The sequence below is a fragment of the Balaenoptera borealis genome (genome assembly GCF_965194805.1).
Source record: "Balaenoptera borealis genome assembly, chromosome: X".
Classification (NCBI taxonomy): Eukaryota; Metazoa; Chordata; class Mammalia; order Artiodactyla; family Balaenopteridae; genus Balaenoptera; species Balaenoptera borealis.
Genome location: NC_138881.1, coordinates 72,828,594 through 72,850,188, shown reverse-complemented (window position 1 = coordinate 72,850,188; position 21,595 = coordinate 72,828,594).

Below are 21,595 nucleotides of genomic sequence, written 5' to 3'. Positions count from 1 at the left end.
CTTTGGAAATAAGACATCTAGACCAATCTTTTCAGATTCCACATATATGTGTTAATATATGATATTTGTTTTTCTCTTTCTGACTTACTTCACTTTATATGACAGACTCTAGGTCCATCCACATCTCTACAAATGACCCAAATTCGTTCCTTTTTATGGTTGAGTAATATTCCATTGAATATATGAACCACATCTTCTTTATCTATTCATCTGTCGATGGACATTTAGGTTGTTTCCAGGTCCTGGCTATTGTAAATAGCTCTGCCATGGACATTGGAGTGCATGTGTCTTTTTGAATTATGACTTTCTCTGGATATATGTCCAGTAGTGGGATTGCTGGGTCATATGGTAGTTCTATTTTTATTTTTTAAAGGAACCTCCATACTGTTCTCCATAGTGGCTGTATCAATTTACATTCCCACCAACAGTGCAGGAGGGGTCCCTTGTCACCACACCCTTTCCAGCATTTATTGCTTGTAGATTTTTTGATAATGGCCATTCTGACCAGTGGGAGGAGATACCTCATTGTACTTTTGATTTACATTTCTCTAATAATTAGTGATGTTGAGCATCTTTTCAGGTGCTTTTTGGTCATCTGTGTGTCTTCTTTAGAGAAATGTCTATTTAGGGCTTCTGCCCATTTTTTGATTGGGTTGTTTTTTTTTTTTTTGATATTGAGCTGTATGAGCTGTTTGTATATGTTGAAGATTAGTCCTTTGACAGTTGCTTCTTTCGCAAGTATCTTCTTCCATTCTGAGGGTTGCCTTTTTGCCTTGTTTATGGTTTTATTGCTGTGAAAAAGCTTTTAAGTTTAACTAGGTCCCATTTGTTTATTTTTGTTTGTATTTTCTTTAGAAGGTGGGTCAAAATACATCTTGCTGCAATTTATGTCAAAGAGTGTTCTTCCTATGTTTTCCTCAAGGAGTTTTATATTGTCCCATCTTACATTAAGGTCTTTAATCCATTTTGAGTTTATTTTTGTGTATAGTGTTAGGGAGTGTTCTAATTTCATTCTTGTATATGTAGGTGTCTAGTTTTCCCAACACCACTTATTGAAGAGACTGTCTTTTCTCCATTGTATATTCTTGCCTCCTTTGTCAGAGATTAGGTGACCATAGGTGCCTGGATTTATCTCTGGACTTTCTATCCTGTTTCATTGATCTATATTTCTGTTTTTGTGCGAGTACCATACTGTTTTGATTATTGTAGCTTTGTAGCAGAGTCTGAAGTCAGGGAGCCTGATTCCTCCAGCTGAGTTATTGTTTCTCAAGATCGCTTTGGCGATTCAGGGGTCTTTTGTGTTTCCATACAAATTGCAAATTTTTTTATTCTAATTCTGTGAGAAATGCCATTTGCTCATTTGATGCAGATTGCACTGCCTCTGTAGATTGCTTTCAGTAGTATATTCATTTTCACAATATTCATTCTTCCCATCCAAGAGCATGGTATATCTCTCCATCTGTTTCTGTCATCTTTGATTTCTTTCATCAGTATATTATAGTTTTCTGAGTACAGGACTATTGCCTCCTTAGGTAGGCTTATTCCTAGATATTTTATTCTTCTTGTTGTGATGGTAAATGTGATTGTTTCCGTAATTTCTCTTTCTGATCTTTTGTTGTTAGTGTATACGAATGCAACAGATTTCTGTGTATTAATTTTGTATCCTGCAACTCTGCCAAATTCATTGACAAGCTCTATTAGTTTTCTGGTAGCATCTTTAGGATTTTCTATGTAGAGTATCATGCCGTCTGCAAACAGTGACAGTTTTACTTCTTCTTTTCCAATTTGGATTTCTTTTATTTCTTTTCTTCTCTGATTGCTGTGGTTAGGACTTCCAAAACTATGTTGAATAAGAGTGGTGAGAGTTGACATCCTTGTCTTGTTTCTGATCTTAGAGAAAATGCTTTCAGGTTTTCACCATTGAGAATTATGTTTGCTGTGGTTTTGTCATATAGTGACTTTATTATGTTGAGGTAGCTTACCTCTAGGCCCAATTTCTGTAGAGATTTTATCATAAAAAGGTGTTGAATTTTCTCAAAACCTTTTTCTGTACCTATTGAGATTATCATATGGTTTTTATTCTTCAATTTGTTAATATGGTGTGTCACATTGTTTGATTTGCATATATTGAAGAATCCTTGAATTTCTGGGATAGATCCCAGTTGATCATGGTGTATGATCCTTTTAATGTGTTTTTGGATTTGGTTTCCTAGTATTTTTTGAGTGTTTTTGCATCTATATTCATCAGTGATGTCAGCCTGTAATTTTCTTTTTTTTTGATATCCTTGTCTGGTTTTGGTATTGAGGTGATGGTGACCTCGTAGAATGAGTTTGGGTGTGTTCCTCCCTCTGCTATATTTTGGAAGAGTTTGAGAAGGATAGGTGTTAGCTCTTCTCTAAATGTTTGATAGAATTCTCCTGTGAAGCCATCTGGTCCTGGGCTTTTGTTTGTTGGAAGATTTTTAATCACAGTCTCAATTTCAGTGATTGTGATTGGTCTGTTCATATTTTCTCTTTCTTCCTGGTTCAGTCTTGGAAGGTTGTACCTTTCTAAGTATTTGTCCATTTCTTCCAGGTTGTCCATTTTATTGGCATATATTTATAGTTGCTTGTAGTAGTCTCTTATGTTCCTTTGTATTTCTGTGGTATCAATTGTAACTTCTCCTGTTTAATTTCTAAATTTAGTGATTTGAGCCCTCTCCCTTTTTTTCTGATGAGTCTGGCTAAAGGTTTATCAATTTTGCTTATCTTCTCAAAGAATCAGGTTTTAATTTCATTGATCTTTGCTATTGTTTCCTTCATCTCTATTTTATTTATTTCTGCTGTGATCTTTATGATTTCTTTCCTTCTACTTACTTTGTGCTTTGTTTGTTCTTCTTTCTCTAATTGCTTTAGGTGTGAGGTTAGGTTGTTTTTTTCAGGTTTTTCTTGTTTCTTGATGTAGGATTGTATTGCTATGAACTTCCCTCCTAGAACTGCTTTTGCTGTGTCTTATAGCTTTTGGATTATTGTGTTTTTGTCGTCATTTGTCTCTAGGTATTTTTTTATTTCCTCTTTGATTTCTTCAGTGATCCACTGCTTTTTTAGTAATATATTGTTAGGCTCCATGTGTCTGTGTTTTTTATACTTTTTTCCTTTAATTGATTTCTAATCTCATAGTGCTGTGGTTGGAAGAGAAGACTGATATGATATCAATTTTCTTAAATTTACTGAGGATTGATTTGTGACCCAAGATGTGATCTATCCTGGAGAATGTTCCGTGTGCCCTTGAGAAGAAAGTGTATTCTGCTGCTTTTGGATGGAATGTCCTATAAGTATCAGTTAAGTCTATCTGGTCTAATGTGTCATTTAATGCTTGTGTTTCCTTATTGATTTTCTGTCTGAATGATCTATCCATTCGTGTAAGTGGGATGTTAAATTCCCCGACTATTATTGTGTTACTGTCGATTTCCCCTTTTATGGCTGTTAGCATTTGCCTTATATATTGAGTTGTTCCTACTTTGGATACATATATATTTATAATTGTTATATCTTCTTCTTGGATTTATCCCTTAATAATTATATAGTGTCCTTCTTTGTCTCTTATAACATTCTTTTTTTAAAGTCTATTTTGTCTGATATGAGAATTGCTACTCCAGCTTTCTTTTGATTTCCATTTGCATGGAATATCATTTGCCATCCCTTCACTTTCAGTCTGTATGTGCCCCTAGGTCTGAAGTGGGTCTTTTGTAGACTGTATATATATGGGATTGTTTTTGTATCCATTCAGACAGTCTGTGTCTTTTGGTTGGAGCATTTAATCCATTTACATTTAAGGTAATTATTGATATGTGTGTTCCTAATTCCATTTTCTTAATTGTTTTGGTTTTGTTTTTGTAGGTCTTTTTCCTTCCCTTCCTTTTATTTCTCTTCTCTTGTGTTTCCTGCCTAGAAAATTTCTTTTAGCAATTGTTGTAAAGATGGTTTGTTGGTGCTGAATTTTGCCTGTTTGTAAAGTTTTTGAATTTTCAGTCTAATCTGAATGACAGCCTTGCTGGGTAGAGTATTCTTGGTTGTAGATTTTTCCCTTTCTTCACTTGTAATATATCCTGCAGACTTTCTGCTGAAAAATCAGTTGATAACCTTATGGGGATTCCCTTGTATGTTATTTGTTGCTTTTCCCTTGCTGCTTGTAATATTTTTTCTTTGTCTTTAATTTTTGTTAGTTTTGTTAATATGTTTCGATGTGTTCCTCTTTGGGTTTATCCTGTATGGGATTCTGTGATTCCTGGACTTTGGTGACTATTTCCTTTTCCATGGTAGGGAGCTTTTCAACTATAATCTCTTTAAGTATTTTCTCAGGCCTTTTCTCTTTCTTCCTCTTCTGGGACCCCTATAGTTTGAATGTTGCCCCAGATGTCTCTGAGACTTTCCTCATTTGTTTTTATTCTTTTTTCTTTATTCTGTTTTGTGGAAGAGATTTTCACCATTCTGTCTTCCAGGTCACTTATCCATTCTTCTTCCTCAGTTATTGTGCTATTGATTCCTTCTGGTGTATTTTTCATTTCGGTTATTGTGTTGTCCATCTCTATTTGCTCTTTAGTTCTTCTAGGTCTTTTTTAATCATTTCTCGTATCTGCTCAATCCGTGCCTCCATTTTTTTTCTGAGATCTTGGATCATCTTTACTATCTTTACTCTGAATTCTTTTTCAGGTAGATTGCATATCTCCTCTTCATTAATTGTTGTTGTTGGTTTTTATCTTGCTCCTTCATCTTCAGCATATGTCTTTGTTCCCTCATTTTGTCAGACTTACCGTGTTTTTGGTCTCCTTTTCTCAGGCTACAGGATCCTCGTTCCTCTTGCTTCTGTGTCTGCCCCCTGGTGGGTACGGTTGGTCCAGTGGCTTGTGTCATTATCCCCTTGGTAGGGGTTTGATTGGTGTTGTGTTGACAAGGGTCTGCCCTAGATATTGATCACAGCCTCCCCTTGGCTCTGTGGTTGTCACTGCCCTGTGAGGGGCAGTGTCTGCTTCCTAGTTGTTGGAGTAGAGGCCCCCCAGATCTATTTCTTAGCAGATATTCTGATCTGTGGTGCAAGGTAGGTGGGATTGGAGCACCCCCAATGGGAAAGAAGTCACCGAGTATTCCTCCTCTGGAGCTGTTCACCTGTGAATGTGTTCTGTTGTGTCCCCTTTTATCCATTGTGCTGGCTCACAAAGTACACTATAGTTAGAACTGCTCTTGTTCCTGCCTTAACTGTGGGTATGCCTGTAATTGGCTCTGGTGACTCTCAGGCATTGCTTTCACCAGGCCACTGGTGCAGATCCACTAAGGTCAGGTCCCAGGACTGGAGTAGTCATGCACCTGTACCCACTGTGGGGGCTCTGGAGGCAGCTCAGATTCTGGCCTGACCCAACCCCTGCATTTGCATGCCCTCAAAGCCCACAGGTGTTAAAACCAGACCCATCCCAGCTGCAGGAGCACTTGTTGTCTTTTCAGATGTTTCCTAGGTGCTGAATTTAGGATGCTGTCAATGGAGGTGTGACTGCATTTCATGCAGCCATGAGGAAAGATTTCTGCTCTTCTTCCTTAGCCACACAGCCCCTGTGGCTCAGCTGTGCTTTCAGATCCTCTACTGGGAGGATTTCCTAGTGGGGGAACTATCCATGCCCTCTTGGGACAGCATGGGCTGGTCCTGCCACCTGCTGATGGATTTCTTAGTGGGAGGGCACTATCCACGTTCTGCTCAGACAGCCAGGCAGGTTCCAGCATGCACTGATGGATTTCCTAGTTGTGGAAGCTCTCGGTGCCCTCCTGGGACAGCATGGGTGGGTCCTGGCACTGGCTGGTGGAATCTTAGTGGCTAGAGCTATACATGCCCTTCCAGGTCAACAGGGACAGGTTCTGTGGCCTGTTGGCAAAATTCCTATTGAGGGAGGCTGTCTGAGCCCTCTGTGTCAGTGCTGAACTTTTTTTAATTGGAAAATTTTTGATTACTGATTCAATGTCTTTACTTGTTATGGTACTTTTGAGAATTTTCTGTTTTTTCTTCAGTCATTTAGGAATGTTTCTATTTCATATGATTTGTCTAATATGGTGACATAATTGTTTATAGTATAGTCTTTTGACCATTTTTATTTCTTTAATGGTGGCAGAAATGTACCTACTTACATTTATGAATCTAGTTGTTTGCATCTTCTCTCTCTTTATTGTCAGTCTAGCTAAAGGTTTGATTTTGTTGATGTTTCCAAAGAAACAACTTTGAAATAAAAGAAACTTGGTTTCCTTTCTTCCCTTTATTGTTTTTCAATTCTCTATTTTATTTATCTCTACTTCAATCTTTATTATTTCCTTCTTTCTGCTAACTTCAGGTTTAGTTCATCTTTTTCTAGTTCCTTTAGTTGTAAAGCAGCCTTATTCATATGAGTTCATTTTTTCTTTATAATTAGCCATTTACAGCTATAAATTTTACTCTTAGTACTATTTTCACTTCATCCCATAAGTTTCGATACATTGTGTTTTTATTTTCAGTCATCTCTAAGTATTTTCAAGTTTTTGTTGTGATTTCTTCTTTGATCCATTGATTTTAACAGAGTTTTGACCAGACATATTATGGCCACAGGAATTAGTTTCTGCAAAAACCCCCCAGTCAATAATGTGTTAAAGTGTGTATTGTTTAATTTCCATGTATTTGTGAATTTTCCAGTTTTCCTTCTGTTATTGATATCTAGCTTAATTCCACTGTGGTTTGAGAAGGCACTTTGTATGATTTCACTGTTGTAAAATTTATTGGAACACATTTTGTTGCTGATCACATGGTCTATTCTGGAGAATGTTCCATGTGCATTTGAGAAGAAGGTGTATTATTCTGTCATTGGGTGAATCTTGTATCTGCAACTATAATGAACTCATTTAGTAGCTCTAATAGTTTTTCCCCTGCAGATTTCATACATCTTTCTATATATAAGATCAACATAAAAAATTTGTTGTATTTCCACACACTAGCAATAAACAATCTGAAAATTAAATTGGAAATCAATTACATTTAAATAGCATCAAAAGGAATAAAATATTTAAGAATAAATTTAACTTAGGAAGTTCAAGTCTTGTATACCTAAACTATAAAATATTGTGGAAAGAAATTAAAGATGTAAGTATATGGAAAGACATCCCATGTTCCTGGATGAAAAGACTTGAGGTTGTTAAGATGACAGTACTTACCAATTAATTTACAAATTCAAAGCAGTTCCTATCAAAATTCCAAAAGCCTGTTTTTTTGTGCAGAAATGGAAAATTTTATTTTAATAATCATACAGAGGGCTTCCCTGGTGGCGCAGTGGTTGAGGGTCTGCCTGCCAATGCAGGGGACACGGGTTCGAGCCCTGGTCTTGGAAGATCCCACATGCTGCGGAGCAACTGGGCCCATGAGCCGCAACTACTGAGCCTGTGCGTCTGGAGCCTGTGCCCCACAACAAGAGAGGTGGTGATAGTGAAAGGCCCACGCACCACGATGAAGAGTGGCCTCCGCTTGCCACAACTAGAGAAAGCCCTCGCACCGAAACGAAGACCCAACACAGCCAAAAATAAATAAATAAGTACATAAAATTAAAAAAAAAAAATCCTACCCTGGATCTAATGAAACATGGGGAGGGAAGCTATTAAAAAATAAAAGAATAAAAAAATAATCATACAGAACTGCAAGTTTCCCTGAATAGCCAAAACAATCTTGAAAAGAAAAATCAAGTTTGAGGATTCACATTTTCTGGTTTCAAAATTTACTGAAAACCTACAATATTCAAAAAAGTAGACTTCTGGCATAAAAACTGACATATAGACAAATAGACTAGAGAGCATAGAAATAAACCAACACTACTATTGATAACCAAAACTGTGAGATACAACTTCACACCCACTAGCATGGTTATAATTTTAAAAAGGAGATAACAATTGTTAGCAAAGATGTGAAGAAATTGGAACCTTCATACATTGCTGATGAGAATATAAAATGGGGCAGCCATTGTAGAAGGCAGTTTGGAGGTTCCTCCAATAGTTTAACATAGAGTTACCATATGATGCAGCAACTTCACTCCTATACACATAACCAAAAATTTATAACATGTGTTCAAAATAAAAAAGTTGTACACAAATGTTTTTGCTGCATTATTTATAAATGGCCACAAAGAGGAAACATTACAAATGTCCATTAACAGGCAAATGAATAAATAAAATGTATATACATACAATAAAATATAGTTAAGTAATAAAAAACCAAAAAAAAAAAAAAATCCAAAAATGGGCAGAAGACTTAAATAGACAGTTCTCCAAAGAAGATATACAGATTGCCAACAAACATATGAAAGAATGCTCAACATCATTAATCATTAGAGAAATGCAAATCTAAACTACAATGAGATATCATCTCACACCAGTCAGAATGGCCATCATCAAAAAATCTAGAAACAATAAATGCTGGAGAGGGTGTGGAGAAAAGGGAACACTCTTGCACTGTTGGTGAGAATGTAAATTGATACAGCCACTATGGAGAACAGTATAGAGGTTCCTTAAAAAACTAAGAATAGAACTACCATGTGACCCAACATTACCACTACTGGGCATATAGCCAAAGGAAACCATAATTCAAAAAGACACAGGCACTCCAATGATCATTGCAGCACTATTTACAATATCCAGGATATGGAAACAACCTAAATGTCCATCAATAGAGGAATGGATAAAGAAGATGTAGTACATATATACAATAGAATATTACACAGTCATAAAAAAGAATGAAATTGGGTCATTAGTAGAGATATAGATAGAACTAGAGACTGTCATACAGAGTGAAGTAAGTCAGAAAGAGAAAAACAAATATTGTATATTAACTCATATATATGGAATCTGAAAAAATTTGTATAGAGGTCTTATTTACAAAGCAGAAATAGAGACACAGATGTAGAGAACAAACGTATGTATAACAAGAGGGAAGGGGGGGTGGGATGAAATGGGAGATTGGTATCAACATATAAACACTATTGATACTATGTATAAAATAAATAACTAATGAGAACCTATGGTATAGCACAGAGAACTCTACTCAGTGCTCTGTGGTGACCTAAATGGGAAGGAAATACAGAAAAGAGGGGATAAATTTATACTTATAGCTGATTCACTTTGCTGTACAGTAGAAACTAACACAACATTGTAAAGCAACTATACTCCAATACAATTTTTTTAAAAAAAATACAAGAACAAAATGAGAAGTTAACAAAGAAATAGAAAACAAAAAAAAGAGAATCATACAGAAATTTTGGAGCTGAAGAATAACATGACTGAATTCAAAAATTTAATAGAGAGCTTCAACAGCAGACTTGACCAAGCAGAAGAAAGATTTAGTGATCTGTAAGGCAGATCCATTGCAATTTTTCAATCAGAGGAACAAAAAGAGAAAAGAATGGAAAGGAATGAAGAAAGCCTACAGCACTTATGGGAAATCATTAAATATATATATATATATATATATATATATATATATATATATATATATATATATATATATATATATATATATATATATATGTAGGCAGCATTGGAGTGCCAGAAGGAGAAGAGAGGGAGAAAGAGATAGAATGCTTATTTTAAGAAATAATGGCTGAGAATTTCCCAAAAGTCAGGAAAGATTTGTACATCCAAGTTCATGATGCTAATAGTTCACCCCAAAATTTCAATCCAAAGTAATCTTTTCCAAGACACATTATAAGAAATCTGCTTAAAATCATAGTAAAAAGATAATTTTAAAAGCAGCAGTAGAAAAAAATAATCTCATACAGTGGAACCCTCACAAGACTATCAACAGATTTCTCAGCTGAGATTTTACAGGCCAGGAGTGAATGTGATATAAGTCTTGAAAAAAAGAAACCTCCAACCAAGTATACTTTTCTCAGCAAAGTTGTCCTTTAGAAATGACGGTGAGTTAAAGATTTTCCCAAACAAAACCTGAGGGAGCTCATCACCACTACTTCTGCTTCACAAGAAATGCTGAAAGGAGTTATTTAGGCTGAAACAAAAGGTTTCTAATTAGTAACATGAAAATATAAGCAAATATATAAGACACTGGTAAAGGTAAGCATATTGTAACATTTAGAAATGAAAGAAGAGATATTACAACTGATCATGCTTTATGATATTTTAATGTGTTATTGAATTCAGTTTACTAGTATTTGGGGGAGGGGGATTTTTACATCTATATTCATCAGAGATATTGGCCTGTAATGTTCTTTTATGTCATGCCCTTATGGCCTTCTTGAGAATAATGCTGGCCTCATAAAGTTAGTTAGGAAATGTTTCATCCTTTTTAATATTTTGGAAGAGTTTGAGAAGGATTGGTGTAAATTTTCCTTAATTTTTGGTATAATACACACATGAAGCCAACTAATCCTGGACTTCTCTTTGGTGGGAGGTTTATTATTACTGCTTCAAACTCCTTACTCATTATTGAACATTTCAGGTTTCTATTTCTTCATAATTCAATCTTGATAGGTTGTATGTTTCTAGGAAGTTATTCTTTTCTTCTAAGTTATCCATTTTTGGGGCATATAATTGATGATAGTAGTCTTAATGATTCCTGTTTGGTCTTGGGCTGAATCAATGTTTCACAACCTCCTTCATGGGTCCCAAAGCTCCCACAAAAGCACTTTTGCCCATGTATGGCTGCAAAATTATTGTTATTGTCAGAGGATATGAGTAGGGAACTTACTATATTGCCATCTTGCTCAAAATTATATTATTTTGCACAACCTAAGGATCTAATAATATGAGCTTAAACTATTATACCTCTGAAGTATGGAATGCAATGTAGTCATTTAAAAATAGTCTGTATTGTAGAAAATGATGTGATGTTATGTGAATTAAAGAGGTTCCAAAATTGAATGTACAGGGAGACTTCTGATTTCTGGTCTGACATGTAAAGAGCTTAGAATTCGTCACTATCATCATCACAATAAGCAAAAACGTGAACTGAAAAACAACACTTTTTCTTATAACCATCAGAGAATTGAGGTTGGAGGGTGAACAACTGCCAGGAAAACTGGAGAGATGGATGCTGAGATTCACAGCTTACCAGTAGCAGAAGTCTGCCCCTAGAGCCAGTAGAGGTTGGAACATTAAACTCTAATGGTTGAATTGCTAGGGGCTCAGGGAGGACAAGCTTGAGAGTTAAAAACTTGGTGTGACTAGTCTTAGTGCAGCTCCCAAAACTTTGGAAGTTTTATCTCTAGGAGCCCCAACAAGTTCTCAGGGTGAAGGCTGGAGAAAAATCCTCTCATGCTTCTGGCACAGGGAGGAGAAAAATAACCATTTTGAAAAACACCCAGAGCATTCTGTTCTCCTTAACCATGGCCCTTCCTAGAACAAAACAAAACAAAACAAAACAACAAAAACACAAACTAATCATCATAGACTAATCCACTTATTTTTTACCAGAGCCTGTCAGACCTCAGAGAAGGTAAATACCCAACACCAGCCCCCTCAAGTTGTCCTGGCTCACCTAATGTGAGAAAATCTAAGAGACAATTGTGAATGTCACAACCCCCAGACACGTGCTCCTATATGACTGAAACCTAATTATAGTAGTATAGCATGCTTCCTCTCACTCACACCTTACCACCATATCGATCTGGCTCTTCTATAATAATAGTCAATTACAACTTAAAGTACTGCAAGGATAAAACCATCTTTAAAAGAAGTCTCTAGGGAAACCCAAAGACAACGGAAGAAACAAAAACAAGGACACTAGAGAAAAATGTAGCCTCTTCCAACTGCAGCTTCAGCAAAGAGTAAACACAGACTATCTCCAGCCAGATGAGCATAAAGCCTTGCATTAAAGTTTATTTACCTCTGTTCCTTTTACCCAATACATTGCAACTGAGTTTTAACAAAAAATTACAAGGCAGGCTATAAAGCAATAACACAGTTTGAAAACACAAAACAAGTATCAGAACTGGACTAAGATATGGCAGAGATTTTGGAATTGTCAAGTGGATTTAAAATAATTGTGATAAATATGCTAAGAACTCTGATAGAAAATGGACAATGTGGGAGAGCACATGGGTAATGTAAGAAGACAGATGCAAATAATAAGAAAAAATCAAAATGATATGTTATAAATCAACAACACTGTAAAAAGAAGTGAAGAATGTTTTCAATGGGCTCATCAGTAGAGTAGGCATGGCCAAGGAAAGAATCAGTGAGCTTGAAGATGTGCCCATAGATACTTCCAAAACTGAAATGAAAAGAAATGATCTAACAGATATAAAATAGCCATTTATTTCAAAATAATAATAGCAACCATGTATTTGGTGATTATAATTTATGGATAAAAGAAATGAATATCAACAATATTATAATAGATGGGAGGGAGGAATTGGGAATAATCTGTTACAAGGTACTTATACTACCTATGAAGAGGTATAGTGTTATTTGAAAGTGGACCTAGATTAGTTGTAAGTGTATAAAGCAAACTCTAGGGCATCCACTTAGAAGTTATTAAAATAAGCTTATTTGAAATGCTAAGTAAGAAGATAAAAATGAAATCATATAAAATGCTCAATTAGAGCAAAAAAAAACCAGAACACAAAATTAGAGTCAAATAACAAGGGAAATGGATTGAACATATTTAAAAATGTAGTAGATTAAACCAACAATATTAATAATTACTTTAAATGTGAATGGTCTAAATACGCCAATTAAAAGACAAATTGTTAAAGTGAATATCATGACACAACTATATGTTGTATTAAAAAGTATGTACAATATGATTCCAATTTTTTAAAAGCTTTAGATTCCTTTCCCTACTTTATCTTGATAATAAATAGAAGCAAGATGAAAAGATCAGAAGTTATTGGTGATTGTATATCAGTGGTAAAATTCTAAGCTAAATTTTTAAATTTTCCTTTTACATGTTTTAAAAATTATTTATAATGAGATATTATTTCCCTATTGAGAAAAAATAAATTTTATGAAAGTAACAATGCAATTGGGAATGTTTGTGCATTTTATAAATTGGTGTCTAACTTTTATGGACAAAGTTACCTATGAATTAGTCAAGACTCAAGTCGAATAATAAAACATGGCTGACCCTAGTTCTAGATTTTCTTAGCAGAAAGCTTATTAATACCTAGTTTAAGTTTTAAAAATAAACACGTAGCTTTGTGTCCACCTAGAGAGGTGGGATAGGGAGGGTGGGAGGAAGATGCAAGAGGGAGGAGATATGAGGATGTATGTATATGTATAGCTGATTCACTTCGTTATACAGCAGAAACTAACACACCATTGTAAAGCAATTATACTCCAATAAAGATGTTAAAATAAATAAATAAATACCTATAATAACATTCCATAATCATTGTAGCACGGTTAGGAAATCAGAAAAAGAAAAAAAATTAACTCTATATACAATACCATTTACAACCTTAGAGTGTAGCACTTACAGATTTACAGATGTCTGTGTGTATGTATGTGTGTGTGTGTGTTTCTGTGTGATTATGACACCCATAGATTCTATTTTCTCTTGATACAAACAATCTACTGTGAGCAATATTGCATATTCATTTTTGTATAGTTATGGCAAGGATTTAATAGAAAAATTTATGAAAGAGAATTACTAAGTCAAAGTGTATGCACATTTATAAAGCTTTTAAAATATATTGATAAATTATCCTCCAAAATGTTAACAATAAACACGATCTACTGCAAGGTTTGAATGATTTTTTTCACACACCTTCATTAACCCTAGAGATAATTATTATTTCATTTTGTTAATATTATATGTAAAAGAGGATTTCTCATTTCAATTTGCATTTTATTACAAGTGATGTTGGGCATGTTTCACATTTGAGTATTCTAATAAATTGATGAATCTATCCATTTTTTATTTAACTTTTCTTATTTATCATCAATAACTTTATATATTAAAGTTATAAACCCCTTCTCAGTCTGTTTTGCAAATATATTACCTGTCATTTTTCTTTAACTTTTGTTTTATATTATGTTTAACATACAGGTATTGTTTATTGCCAAGAGTCAAATCTGTAAGTCTTTTCCTTTATGGTTTCTGCCTCAGGAGTTATGCTTAGAGAGGCCTGCTTCACAACACAATATAGATATTAATCTGTATTAGTTTAATTACTTTTATGGTTTCTTTAAAAAATGAGACTTTTAAAGTTAGCAATCATTACACTTGCAAATTTCATGTAGGCACATTTAAATACATCTCATAATGAAGCAAATGACTGTGAATCTTAAAGAGAATGTTTACTAGTATATTTTTAAAATATTCTACAACTTCAAGCATAATATTCTGCATAGATACAGATATACATGTATATCTGTATATATGTAGACAAATCAACACTTTTTTTTCCTCTCCTTTATAATCATCTATATTGTCAGTATAAGGATATGTGCACACACATGTTAATGGCATGTTGATGCTTTAGCTGTAATTTTTTCACTTTTCATCATGGTTATATCCTAAAACATTCTACCGTGGCTGTTTTTCAAAACATTGCTGGATTTATACATTCAGCATGGCATTAATCCACTTACATACATTTGAAGACTGTTAATTTAAAATCATAGTAACACTTTTATATGTATTGTTATATTCCATACAGTCAAAATAGACCATGTAATTGGAAAGTGTACTCTTGTTAGCTGCCGTACATCTTCTATACCAATTATCAACTAAAATTTCCTGTTGTAACTATTTTAGATAACTTGTAGATCCAATAAGCCTGTCCTGATGATGATGCGGCTGATGACTTTTAGATATTTAGTTAGAGAAAACTAATATTAAATAGATGCTTGTGGCTCTTAATCTGTACATAACTGGAGCATTTTAATTTTCAAACTGGAATCACTTAGTACTGGATAAAAGTAATATGCTTTGTCTTCAGCTTTTCACTGGAGATTGTTGTCCTGCAAAGAAACTGCTCTTTTATAGAAAAATAAATCTAAATGCATTCAACAGCAATCCATTGCTTCAACTTGTCATTAGGTATTGTGAGACAGGCCATGTTACAAATGAATATTTTAAACATTAAATTGCATAATAAGTAATTCTGTGCAGATGGCTATTGGAGTTATGCTTTTATGGCATGAAAGTTGCTGCAGTGCCTTAGGGTCTCTACAGCTGATCTCTCTGGACTGCAGTCACAGATATACAGTTTACTCTTTTCTGTATTTGTCACTGGGGGCTCCCTCAGATATAGGGTACATTCACCGTGAAAGACAATCCCACTGAGAAACATTACTATTATGGAGCTCTTTGACATCCTTGAAATGGAAATATTATTCATCATGTAGGGATGTTTTCTGGCAGCCTGATTCACATGGGAGTTACACAAAGGTAACATTTTTGTTCTTATTAATTAATTTGAATGTCATATTTAGGAACCAGTGGTTGCTTGCTGATAATCCTAATTTGCTCATATTGAATGTATGAAAAACTCAGCAAAACAAAATATTAGTTACAAACCATTTAATTAAGTAAGGCTGAGATATTTGTGCTTTATATCCTGGCCTGTCAATCTTTATCAGTAGCAAGCTAATAAGACCTTTATAGATTTCTCCTATAAAGCTTAATAATTCTCTAAATGTCACTTGCCAGTAGTTTGATGTTTAAAATTCTTCTTGGAAGGGTAAATTAGAAGTCAATGACATACCACAAAGCTAATATCAGTGTAGTTTAGAGAAATGTAAAGCAAGGTTTGAGGGAAAATACTAAAATTACAGTTGTGGGAAGTTAAAGAAAATGCAGGCAGTTGGCTCTTGAAGTTCTTTATGAAATGTCTACCATTAAACTTTATTTTTAATACTTAGGTTATACCAGTGAAAATTCACTGGGAGTTTAGTCATAAGAGAAAATAGTACTGCTCCTTCAATCAGCACTGTGAGAATGGATAAACTTATGCCCAGAGGCTTCATGCTAACAGTTCACGGAAGGTTAATGATACAGATGGGCCTGAACTGACATTCTAGGTGTGTTGAAAAGTTTGCTGCACTGTGACAGAACATCAGATATCATTCCATCAGCATTTTCTTTTACTACTTGAGCATAACAGGAATACTGACAACTTGGAATTCAGAAAGATGGTTTATAATCTCTATTTATTTTACTGTGGAATTCTAAGAGCTAGTCTCAACAAGAAAAGAAAAACAAAGCCTTCCATTGGGTATTTTGTGCTATGGTATTAAAAGAAATGTTAAAAATGAAAAAAAAATCTTGGCCTAAGTCAGAAATCTTTTAAAAAACCCAGCATCCCCTAAGACAGGAATGACTGGAAACATTTGATGATCTCCTCTCCCCAATATTTTCCTTTTAATATAACTCCATTTCCTTGGAGTGTGAAGGAAAATTTCTTCCTTTCAATCCCTCCACTTACATCCTTTGTTTCCTAATTTTGGCTGCAACTGAGAACTGTGACTTTAGGAGGTAAATGAATAACTATTTTTCTGAGTTCTAGAAAAATCCGTTTTGAGCAGAAGGATCCACAATTGGAGTTTATTGAGGATTTTTAGCACTCAGTATCAGCTTCAACTGGAAAGCACATTATGGTGGTTAAAACATTTAATCATTCCTTCACAGGTAATACAACACACACTAAAAGAATGAGTACTCTGTGTCAGGTGCTGTGCTAAGTGCTCAATAAAAGCATTATCTCATTCATTCAGCATACTTTTATTGAGTGTTCTGAGAGCTGTTGTAGATATTGGGGGAATTATAGAGTACAGATGATCTCTAGTCTAGTGAGGAGATGAATACAATACAAATAATCAGTATAATGTCACCCGCTAATAACGGCATTAAAAGCTACCATTATATTAAGTGTTAGGCACTGTTCAAATTATTTAAATAATTTTAAGCCTCATACCAATCCTGTGAAGTGCGTACTGTTACTTACATTTCAGACAAATTAAAACTCAGAATAATTAAATATTTTGTCTAATGTCACAGAGATAGCTTCAGGTCTCAAACTTATTTGTCTGGTTCCAAAGCCTGTGTACATTAACAGGGAAAAGTGTAAAGGGTTATGAAGTCAATAAAAAATGGGCTTTGTGAAGAATTTACAGAGAGGAAAATAACTGTGCTGAGTTTCAAAGGTTGAGGTAGGAGTTCACCAGATGGAGAAGAGATACTGGCAAGGCTAAATTTTGTATTGAAAACTGGCAACACACATAATAAAGTTGAATGTAAAAATGCATGCTAATAATTTTATTTTTCATAGAGTGATATTAAATAGCAACTAAAAAACACCATGTCAGGATTAGAGAGAGGCCGTGGTAGAAAGGAAAAGCCTTTATATGTACATTTAATGGCACTTCTTCCCTGCTTTTTGAACAAGGTCATACATTTTCATTTTTCATTGGGCCTCACAATTTTGTAGCTGGCCTTAGGTGCTAATCATTTTAGGCAGAAAGAACATGAGATATAAGGAAATGGAGGCATTAAATCTTTCGTCTTGCTTAGGTTGTGGGTGCATGTTTGGTATGTGAGGGAATGTAGTAGGAATTGGGGTGGAAAAAGTAAGACTTCCTTGTATGTCATCCCCAATTAAGGAGAAGGCATTGAAAGTTTAGGACTAATAATAACATGATCCAAATAAAATCCTGGAAAGATCTCTATAGTAGGTGGGTGTATGATGAAATGAGTGAGAAAGACTAGAATCTGAAAGACCAGATAGGCTCTGAAATTCTCTGGGTAGGAGAAAATAGGGGTTTGAACTAATACAGTGGCAATTTGGAAGAAAATGATTTTGAAAGATATTTCTAAGACAGAACTGACTGGATTTGCTGGCTGATTCGATGTTGGTAATAAAGAAAAGGAAGGATTCAAGAATGTCTCTGAGGTTTCTACCTTGAGAGATGCAGGGATGATTATGCCTTAACTAAGAAAAGGATTATACCAAAAGGAGCATGTTTCAAAGAAATGATCAAAATTTTTGTTTTGAATATATTTCATACCCTGTATGTGTTGTGTGCAAATGGGGAAGTACAGCAGACACTTGGAAATATGAGTCCAGAAATGTTTGTGTTCCAGTAAGACTATATGTTGTGACTTTGGCAACAATTTTGAATTATCTGTCTCTGATTCCTGGCCATTCATCTTCTTCACAAGTAGTTTCTAATTCCAAAAATAAGAAAATCAGCCTGAGAAGCTAAAATATTTTTCACAAAGTCTCTGGACTAAAACCATAGCCTGTATTCCTTTAGGATATGATCTAAAGTTTTATTCTTACTAACATTAAATCAGCTTGAGTATACATCCCTGAGACCCATGTCACTCATGCCATACTTCTTAGAGTAAAGTTCTGAAAAGCATCAGGGATGTATAATGAAGGGATATATGGAAATAAATGAAGTAGTATTTCCTTAGAAACATGTTGAATATTTAACATTAAATGAAATGATTTATGTAAAGACAACTTGTCAAATGCCTACACAAATATCTGCTATGGTTTTAGTCATGTAAGATAAAACTTGTCACCCTCGCCATTGAGGATGGATAGAGAATAAAACACATATTTTCTCTTCTCACAGTTGCAAATACCATAAGAAATAAGGAAGGGTGATTTAATCTGGGAAGATGTTTGAGCCTTGAAGCACTGGAAGCTTTTAGGGGCTTCAGAATCCCTCAAGCCCTATGGACTATGGAGTGAGTATCTTGTATTTGGGGCCATCTCTAATTTTGGGGAAATAGTGGATCACAGAGAAGGGAAAATCAAGGGATAAATAGAGATGAGGACACTTTAGGCTTATTTTTTCTTAGAGTATGAAGATACTAAAAAAGGAAGGATTTTAGGGAACAGAGGTAGAGTTTTTCTGGAAATAAATTGTATCTTTTCTCTGATCACCTAGTCAATGGTGCTTGTCCTTCAGGTTGCAAGTGAGATGTCATTTTCTCCAGGAAGTCTTCCTTGACTTCCAGGTCTTAGTTAAGTGTCCCCCCTCTGTACTCCCCCAGAAACCTTTATTCCCACCCACCACCCCAATATCACACAAAACAGTTAAATTATTTGTAAGGACTGTGAGGTTCCTGCAGAAAGGGTCCATTGCTATCTTATCCATCACCACATCCCAACATGCAGCATAGAGCACCATAAGTATTTGTATGAAAGACTGAATAGATGCATGGAAGAAATGAGTGAATATATGGTCTATTTTGAAGGAATCTGAGTCTTTGCATAAATGGGCATATTAAACAGTTAGAGACCCACACCAGGAGATTCTGAAGGCGACAGGAGATTTCAACCAGCCAAAAGGTAGGTAGGGGAGAATGGACATTATTAGAACCAGTCACAGAGACAGTAAAAGTTATAGTTGCCTGCTGGACATAGAAGGAAGAGTCAAGCAAACTGAAATGTTGGCTTCCCTGCATGTTAGCCCATAAGAAAAAATAATTACGATCCTGAATCATAAAGAAAATATAAATTAGGCCTTAGAACATGTGGAAGTAAGACATATATGGTATATATGTGATTGCTTTTTCCTCATTAGTCCTCCCCCCAATATTTTAGTGTTTAAAATAATGATTTTAGTAATCAAAACAATAGAGTTTGGCATAAAAAGAGACACATATATCAATGGAACAGAATAGAGAGCACATAAATAAATACACACTTATATGGTCAATTAATTTATAACAAAGGTGATAGGAATATACAATGGGGAAAGGATAGGTTCTTCAATAAAGGGTGTTGGGAAAATTAGACAGCCACATACAAAGAATGAAACTGTACCACTGTCTTACACCATACACAAAACTCAACTCAAAATGGATTAAAGACTTGACTGTAAGACTGTAAACCATAAGATTCCTAGAAGAAAATATATGATGAAGGCTCCTTGACATTTGTCTTGGTAATGATTTTTTGGATTTGACACAAACAGCAAAAATAAAAAAAAGTGAGACTACATCAAGTTAAAAAGCTTCTTTATAGCAAAGGAAACCATCAAAAAATGAAAAGCAACTTATGGAAAGGGAGAAAATATTTGCAAATCACATATCTGATAAGGGATTAATATCCAAAATACATAAAGAACTCATATAACTCAGCAAAAAAACAACAAAAAAACAAACTATTTGATTAAAAAATGGTCAGAGGAACTGAATAGACAGTTTTCCAAAGAAGGTATCCTAATGGCCAACAGGTACATGAAAAGATGCTCAGCACCACTAATCATCAGGGAAATGCAAATCAAAACCACAATGAGATATCTACCTCATATCTGTTAGGACAGCTATTATCAAAAAGATAAGAAATAAGTGTTGGAGAGGATATGATAAAAAGGGAACACTTGTGCATTTTTGGTGGGAATATATAATGGTGCAGCCACTATGGAAACCAGTATGAAGTTTCCTCAAAAAATTAAAATTAGAACTACCATATGATCCAGCAATTCCGCTTCTGGGTATTTATCTGAGGAAAACAAAAACACCATCTTCAAAACATACCTGTACCTCCATGTTCATTGCAGTATTATTTACAATAGACAAGACATGGAAACAACCTGTCTTCATCAACGAATTAATGGAAAAAGAAAATGTGATATATGTATATAATTCAGCCATAGAAAAGAAGGAAATCTTGCCTTTTGGATGGACAACTTGGACTGACCTTGACAGCATTATGTTAAGTGATAAAAGTCAGACAGAGAAAGACAAATACTGTATTATCTCACTTATACGTGGAATCCGGAAAACTTGAACTGATAGATACAGAGAATATATTGGTGGTTGGCAGAGGCGGGGGATGGCAGGTAGATGAAATGTGGGTAGGAGATCAAAATATTAAAACTTCCAGATATAAGATGAATAATTCCTGGGGATGCAATGTACAACATAGTGACTATAAAAAACAATAATTTTAACTGTTGGGAAAATTTATTTATGGACCACAGCTTGTTCCCTGTCAAAGTCTAATTGTGTGGTATTACTGTTAGGCAACCCTTGATTTCCACCTAGAATGTGTTCAATAGTTTCATTGGTGACTAAGTTGTTCCAAATGAAAAATACATTTTCCCTATCAATCTTGCCATTTACAATGTTTACCTTCTAAAGCCAACAAAAAATACAATTAAACCAATTGGATATCTGATCTGTAGATAGAACAATAAGTAATTTAAAACTCCCAGTTACCTATCAAATTTGGCAGTCTTGTCCATGGGAAAAAATCAGCCTTACGTTGAGTTCTATATTAGACCTAAAGTATATAGAAACCAGTGTATCTTTAGCAGCAGGATATGGAATTATTTATTTCCCATTTCAGGCTACTGAGTGATGGAAGCAAGGAGTTTCATAGGCTGTGAATGTTTTAGAGGCCCTGACTTTGGGGTTAGCCTGGACACAGAAGTACAGGTGGTAGGGGATGGGCAAGGGTTCATTGGGAGCTTGTCTTCTCAAGTGGTACAACAGTCTACAAGTAGCAAAAACAGTGAAACCTTGGATAGTAGGAAGGGAGATGAAGGGAAGCTGGAGCTGTTTTCATACACTGTTATGCTACTTAGAATTCAAGGGTTGCTTGTAATAGTAAAGGTGAAAGAATTAGGTTAACTGAGTCTT